The sequence below is a fragment of the Panicum virgatum genome, chromosome 7K (assembly GCF_016808335.1).
Source record: "Panicum virgatum strain AP13 chromosome 7K, P.virgatum_v5, whole genome shotgun sequence".
In the NCBI taxonomy this organism is placed as follows: domain Eukaryota; kingdom Viridiplantae; phylum Streptophyta; class Magnoliopsida; order Poales; family Poaceae; genus Panicum; species Panicum virgatum.
In genome coordinates this window covers 24,758,555-24,766,418 of record NC_053142.1, presented here as the reverse complement: position 1 = coordinate 24,766,418, position 7,864 = coordinate 24,758,555, and the positions used below count along the sequence as shown (strand labels likewise).

Below are 7,864 nucleotides of genomic sequence, written 5' to 3'. Positions count from 1 at the left end.
GAAATAATAACTAAAATTTTGATATAGTAGGACAATCCTTATTTTATAATCATAGTAGAGTGCACGTGCGGCAAAAATTCTAAGAAAACTTTGGAAACAAAATTTTTATAAATAAATGATAATTTTATTTTTGTAGCAAAGGTGTAAACGGATTATATAGCAAAGATATACACGGAGCATGGAAAGTCAACCTTCATAGAAACAAATAGAATATATGGATAAAATTAAACATCTTGATCATAAAATAAGTTATGAAATTGACAATTAATTGCTGGTGTATATTTACATATATGTATCTACAGGAGAACAAATTTCAGTTACTAAAACAGTGATAACTGCCTATACAAATATTTCACTGGTATTTTGCAATATCACCAAAAAAAATGCCAAGACTCGAAAAATAAATGAATAGCTCTTATGAAGATCTGCATAGTGCTATAGCAGAGAGCACCAGACCCTCCCTCACTCCTTTCTCCCTGTGCTTTCCATCCCTAAATCCCTGAGTAGACTCTCCACCTCTTTGTTTTCCTCTCCACCAGTCAATTACCGTCATTAGAACGTGCACACTTAACAAAACAGCCAAAGCAAAAAAATTATGACGTGCCTTATATATCAGTCTAGTAAAACTATTATATATGTTTCATAAAATTACCAAACAAGAAGATATCAGGAAGAACCATTATTGGACTATAATGCTTGAGAAGAGCATGGGAAATGATGACAGATATATGTAATTGAAATAAGCTGACCCACACTGAGACTGAAAATTAAAAAAAAAATCCAGCATCAAAAACCTACACACAGCTAGGGAGTTTCATCGATTAGTGATGGGACCCGGTTCTCTCACATCTCTTCTTGGTCTTGTATAAGACTTGTTCCTCTGGAGCCAATCCTCACCACTATCGTCATTAAGATAATGGAATCAATTCCAATGGGCTGCCTGCCTCTGCACTTTAGACTCAGAGACTCAGATATGATATTACATTTATATGTTTAACTTTTGGAATTATATTTGTTCCGATGAAACAAGAATGATACCCATAACAAACTAACGTTGAAGATTGGGCATGCTATTGTATTTCCTATATTAGTACTTCCGAACACCAGCCCCCTCTGTAACCCCGATACTTCAACATGACCCCATATCACGTATCCGATACGTATCCGCGTATCCGTATCCGATACTCCGATACACCTTTGTGCCTTTAAGTTTTGCAGAAATTTGACGTATCCACGTATCCGTATCGGGCCGATACTGATACGCCTATCCGTATCGGTGCTACATAGCCAGCCCCATCAATAAACTTGTCTGAGCGATGTTGGTTACATCAATAAATAACGTCGAACCAAATGAGCATTGATGTTAAATATTAGTTATCTTCGCCAAGCATTTAAAAACAAGTTTGAAGATAACATTATATATACCAGACACATTGTGAGTTATGTTCAATGTGTTGCCCCAACCTTCTCCAATGATAATTTTCCTTTGCCTTTGCACATTTCTTTCCTTCTCCTTCTCAGTCAAACTGGCATATTTCTCCTTTCTCTTTTGCTGCAAATGTTCTGCATGATCAATATTTTCAATGGCTTGGACACCTGTGATACAAGGAACATAGACATGTGATGTGCATAATATTTTGCATATTCAACAACTACAAAAAAACTGTGGAGATAGGGACCAGAGTTACTACCATGATCATCATATCCTTCTGATTCTTGTCTTAACATCTTATAACCCCGTCAACTAACAATGTTTGACACATCACTAAGTGGACTCGGCCGATCCATCAGTACACAAACAATTTACACGAGCCTCAGATCAGATGGTAACACCTCAAAATCAACTGCTAGCCTAGAATCCTCTATGGTGAGGTTTGGTGGACAAGATTCATTATTGTCGTTACCAGTCTTGGAGGTCCAAAACAGTGGAACACATCAATGGAGAAGATACCTGAACAGATAATGAGCAAGAATTGAACTTCAGCCGAAATCATATACAAGATACACTTGTAGGCCAGTGATGTGTGTGTCATAATATGTCATGGCAATGGTCAGTTGTAGATTGCTGCAGTGCTATTCAGGTTAGGCAAATTTTTTTTAAAAAAAAACATAAATGACTGCATCAGCAGGCTGCAGGCATTCTGGAACTAACTGAATCAATACAGCAAGAATGGAAGATTGTAAATTGGACATTAGGGTTCATTATTTGATCAAATAAACAGCTAGTCAAAATATAATAACAACATAGCTAGACACGATATCAAGATAATGGCTGTTTCATAACCACGCACCGGAAGGTACACCAAAAGCTACTTGCCAATTCAAATCGAATAGAAAAGGCAAAAGAGATGATAGAAAGTGGAAGCCGCTAGATGGTCCCTTGTAGATTGAGACACTGCCTCGTTTGCATGGACGGGTAAAGGTGGAGCCAGAGCTAAGGCGCCGGGCACCGCTAACGCCACTCTCTCATAAGCTGCATCAGCGGTGGCGGCTGCTGGCCTTGGTCACACTCTTGGGCAGGCTGACCTTGATAGGAGAGAAAAACTCAGGGTTTACTTGATGCAAGGCAAATAATAAAGCACATGATCAATGCAAACTGCATCTATTTGTCTGATGACAAACAAAAACAGTAAAGCAAGAGAGGATGGAGCCACCTAATAAAATTGCCGTTCAGACGACGTGCCTTGCCGGCGGCCAAATTGCAGATCGTGGAGGATCAACAATCCTCGCCGGCCTTGCCTGGAACGTGTGTGGGAGAAAACATGGAAATCAATTTGTTCGGAAAAACATGGAAAGCAGCAAACGAAAATACTAATCACCGGAATTTCGCAGCTATTTTCGTGGGGGCGGGACAGGATTCAGCAGTGCGGGAAGGTGCCAGCTGCCTCGGCGTTGGTGGCGGCGGCGGGGGAGGACCACTTTTGGAGTGCGGCGGAGAGGCACGGCGCACGTCGGCGGGCGCGGGAGACGGGGCGCGGGGGCCGAGCGTGCAGGCGCCGCTCGGATGCCGCGCCGCAGTCCAGGAAGGCCCGGACGTCCTCGAAGTTGTAGGGGTTGCGGAACGTCGCCGGCGTGACGACGAGCACCCCGAGACGCATCCTCGCGGCAGCCGGGGGGCGAGGACGGCGCGGAGTCGTTGACGGAGCGGCGGCTGGGCGTGGACCGGCGGCCGGGCGTCGCGGATCCTCCGGGACGGCGCGAACGGCGCGGAGCCGGGGACGCGGATTGGCGTCCGGGCCGGCGCGGATCCGCCACGGTCGGAGCGGCGGCACGGCTAGGACGGCGCGGACGGCGGCCAGGACAGAGCGGCGGCTCAGCGCCGGGGACGAGGGTGGGCAACGAGGGCCAGGCACCGCGTCTGGCAATCCGGAGCAGGGGCCAACGTGCGCGGCGAGGATCAGGGGCGACGAGGGCCACGCAGCCGTGCCGCCGTCTTGCTCGCGCGCAGATCTGTTGCCGCTCCCCACCCACGAGACGCGCCGCCGTCCCGCTCGCCGCGTCGCGAGCCACGCCGCTGGCCCGGTCAGGGGTTTTTTACGTCTTTATCATTATAATGAAAACCACTCGCTGGATTAGCATTTTTATAAAGACGCTTACAAATTTACCATCTTTGTTTCGCAGCACTTTCATTTGTACCACTTTTGCCTACATAGCAAGCCAGGTCGGCATGACACGGTGGCGCCCAGTCAGTAGAGCGATATGAAATGACTTGAGTGCCCCTGCACAACTTCTCTCGCAGCTTCTCTCGCTGCCAGGTGGGCCGCACCTATCAGCTTCGTCTCCTACCTCTAGCCGGAACGCCGCCGTTGCTTCTTTCCCCGCGAACACCTTGCGAGCAGGGGAATGGCCAGGCGGCGCGGGCCGCGGTCGCCGCCGCCCCACCCTGCGCGTGCCTCGCCCCGCGCCCCACGTGTAGCCCGACCGCACCGTTCTCTGGCTTGCCGTCGCCCGTCGCCCTCCACCTTGCCGATGTCACCTCCGACACCGGCGAGAACTGCCCTCCCCTTCCCCCTCCACCACCCCTGATTTCCTTCCCCCTCTAGTTCATCCTTGTGTTCACTACTAGAAAAAATATTTTTTTTTGTGGCGGACCAATATATCACCCGTTCCTACAATGTTAGCGGGTTTACCGTAGGCTGTAGAAAATGAACTGCCCCTGGAAATCAATTTGTAAAGGCGGGTCACCCCTTCACTGACCCCTCCAAATGGACGCCTTTTTTAGAGACTGGTGAGGGGTGAACTGTCCCTGCAAATACCTTTTGAGGGACGGTTGACCCCATTTGTAGGGGCAGGTGAGGGCGACCCGCCACTATAAATGAATTTTCAAAAAATGGCGGCCAAAAGCTACATACTCCCTTCTTCGTGCTCGCGACAAGCCATTGTTTGCTCGGGGAGGAGTTCCATGCAAATCTAGAAAAAAAATTAAAATAGAGGGAAGTTTTTAAACTTGATATCCTTCGAGTTGGGGTAAGTTGATGCTAATCCAATGTCATTTCTAACCTCTGTTGTTTGTTTTAAGACTCAAATAGAGCTCTCTTTGTCTGTAGCTAGATCTAGATCTCCATGGTGTGTATTTGCCATTTGAGGCACCATTTGCCTCGAGCTTTTGGATGAAGTTGGGCTATTTTAGTAGGAGAACAAGATTGTGTAATCATTTGGACTAGATCTATATAAGTTTTAGCATCATTCCTAAGTAAATAATTTTCTAGATCTATGGAGTAGAGAGAAGAAGCTTTTTTCTTTCTATCTTTACACACATGCGTGATAGATTTTTTCCCAAGATTTAGTGGTACAATAATAGGTTGGGTTTTGTTTTTTTATTTTATACGTGTGGAACTAACTTTTTTCAATATCTACGCATATATAGAAATATATATTTATATCCATTTAGGGCTCCATTTTTTTGAGAAAAAAATTGATTTATTTTTGCTGTCTTTACACTCATGGGTGATAAAGTTTTTTTCAAAGATTCAGTGGTATAATAATAGATTGGGTTTGATTTGTTTATTTAGTACGTATTAAGTTGACTTTTTTTTTTCAAAATCTACGCATATATGAAGTATATATTTTTGGCCATTTATGGTTTTCGTTGGAGAAAAGGTTTTGATTTCTTTCTTTCTACATTTACATAAACGCATGATTATTTTAATTTATTTAAATTATTTGTTGTTGTTCAGGAATGGATAGGATATAGATGTACAATGCATGAAGAACCAAAGCCTAATTCTATGGAGATCTTAATAAATTTGTTTAAGATGCAGAGAACCACGCAAGAAATGAGAAGACACAAATGACACATTGCCCATGCAAAGCCCGCAGGAATTTGAGAGTATTTAGCAATCCAACTACAACCAAATCGTATGTGTTGGTGAGTGATTTTGTTAAGAACTACACGATCTGGAAGTATCATAGCGAGACGAATGCTCCCCTCCAATAAATATTCCATTGGATGAAATCATAGAAGACGCGCAGTTTGATAGAATGTTTGATGCTTATGATGATTTTGATGATGGTGGCAGTGACGATGATGGGCTTGGTGGATTCCATGGTGATGGTTTCTATGACGCGCCCATCCATGGTGATAGTAGTGGCGATAAATTTGACAACGGTGATTTTTCTGAGCCAGTTGTTGAGCCACATCAAAGCGGACATATTGGTTGGTAGTGCCGAGGGGTTAGCAAACTTCGAGACGGGAAAAAATCAGCCGAGGAAATGTATTGGTTGGTTGTGCCAGAGGGATGTCCAAAACACTGGACTGTGCTTCGTTTCATACTGGAGTTGGTGACTCTGAAGGCTAAGCATAGTTTGTCAGACAATAGTTTCAACGATCTGTTGCGTGTCTTGGTTTGGTTGCTTCCAAAGCTAAACAAAGTGTCAGCCGACACATACCGAGCAAAGAAGCTTGTTAGTCCGTTCACGTTGGGTGTGAAAAGAATTCATGCATGTCAAAATCATTGTATTTTATATTTTGTGAATATTTCAAAGACTTAAACAAATGCCCTGTATGTTCTGCATGTCGGTGCAAAAGCAATGCTGGTTACTATGATGGCGACAATCAAGGTCCAACCAATTTAAATAAAAGGAAGGGGAAGGTTGCGAAGAAGTGTTGCCTCTGTTGAGGCAAAGGACACTACCTAAGGCATTTTTGACAAACAGAGCCGAATTTCCACCATGGTTATGTGGTATCTCTCTTAGTTTCCAATCGCCTGAGGTGATTCTTTTAGAACCCAAAGGATGCTGAACTAATGCGATTGTGCAATTCAGATAAGCGCAAGAAGAGTGACAGAAAGTTCCGACATTCAGCTGATGTTGCTCTGACATTGATTTGTAGGGGAGGGTGGGGGCTGAGGCTGACCCATCCTACAAATGCATTTCCAGGGGTGGGTAAGAGTGTGGCCCGCAACTGCAAAACAATATTTTTAGTTGCAAAAAGCAGGAGCAGGGATGGGTCCGGTACTTGCCCTTGAAAATGAGTTTTTACCCGCTCCTACAAATCCATTTCATAGTTGTGGTTCCTGAGCTGAGCAAAGCAAGCTATCCTCTTAGATCAGTTGGAGTTAATTTTTTTCTTCTCTTCATATGTACTTTGCAGTTTGCAGTTTGCACCCTACACTACTAGAAAAACTACCTTTGGCACCGGTCGGAGAATGCCTTTGGTACCGGTTTTTTGAACCCGTACCCCCAAAGTGGTACCAAAGGCTGAGCCTTTGGTACCGGGTAAAACAACCGGTGCCTAAGCCTTCAAAATTCACGCAAAATATTCTCTTTGGGACTTAAACTCGCGACCTCTAGCCTCACACGTAGCTCCTTTATCATCTCAGCTACACAATTGTTCTGATCGAATAGGAGATATTTTCCTTTTAAAGTAACCAATGGATGAGCCTAAGGTACCGGTTGGTAACACCAACCGGTACCTAAGGCTAGGGCTGGAAACGAGCCGAGCCGAGCTAAGCTCGGCTCGGCTCGGTTCGGCTCGGTAAGTGAACGAGCCGAGCTCGGCTCGGTTCGCTATTTTTGCGAGCCAGAAAATCAGGCTCGGCTCGGCTCGGTGGAGGCTCGCGAGCCGGCTCGCGAGCCACACTAAACAATGTGAACTAAACTCAAAATAAATTAATTTACTTTTTTTTGAATGATAATAATAATTATGTGGCATATATTTCTTATGTACATACAAATTGATATGTTGTGTATAAATATTAATTTATACCACTAATGATGAAGAATTAATTCATCAATCATCGTGAAATTATTCTTAAACTGTATTGGGTCGAGCTCGCGAGCCTGAACGAGCCGGCTCGGCTCGGCTCGGCTCGCTATTTTTGCGAGCCAAAAAATCTGGCTCGGCTCGGCTCGTTTGAGGCTCGCGAGCTGCTCCGAGACGAGCCGAGCCGTTCCGAGCCCGAGCCGAGCTATGAGGCACGAGCTATTTTTCCAGCCCTACCTAAGGCTCATCTATAGGTACCGGTTGGTGGTACCACCCAGTACTAATATAAAAGTTACCACCCGGTACCTATGGAGAGCCTTAGGTACCGGTTGATAATACCAACCGGTACCTAAGGCTCATTCATAAATTCCATCCACCCCAAAAGTACCGGTATGGAGATGAACCGGTACCTATGCTAACATAGGTACCGGTTCATCTCCATACCGGTACTTTTGGGGTGGACCTAAGGCTTATTTTCTAGTAGTGCTATTGAATGCGTCTGATTCAGCATATTCTATGTTATGATTTCTTGATGTTTGTTTAGCCATTTTTTCTATTTTGCTAGTTAATCGAAGGATCTTTTGGTTGGTTCATTCGTGACCAATGTTTCAAGGTTTCTAGTTCTACTTCTACAGGCCAATTTCTTTATCCACTTCACCC

At 44.7% G+C, this 7,864-nt stretch overlaps 1 long non-coding RNA gene across 12 annotated transcripts; it reads right to left on the bottom strand.

Annotated features, from left to right (window-relative positions):
* Positions 1–215: 215 nt before the first annotated feature.
* LOC120640595 lies at positions 216–3,522 on the bottom strand. 12 transcript variants are annotated; one of them, XR_005661892.1, is made up of 5 exons: positions 2,655–3,521; positions 1,692–2,521; positions 1,426–1,596; positions 799–946; positions 216–566 (listed from the first exon to the last, which is right to left on the bottom strand). It is a non-coding gene; the product is annotated as an uncharacterized LOC120640595 (long non-coding RNA). The 12 variants fall into 12 exon arrangements; XR_005661893.1 differs by having other exon boundaries at positions 216–951; positions 1,465–1,596; XR_005661894.1 differs by having other exon boundaries at positions 216–946; positions 1,465–1,596.
* Positions 3,523–7,864: the final 4,342 nt, after the last annotated feature.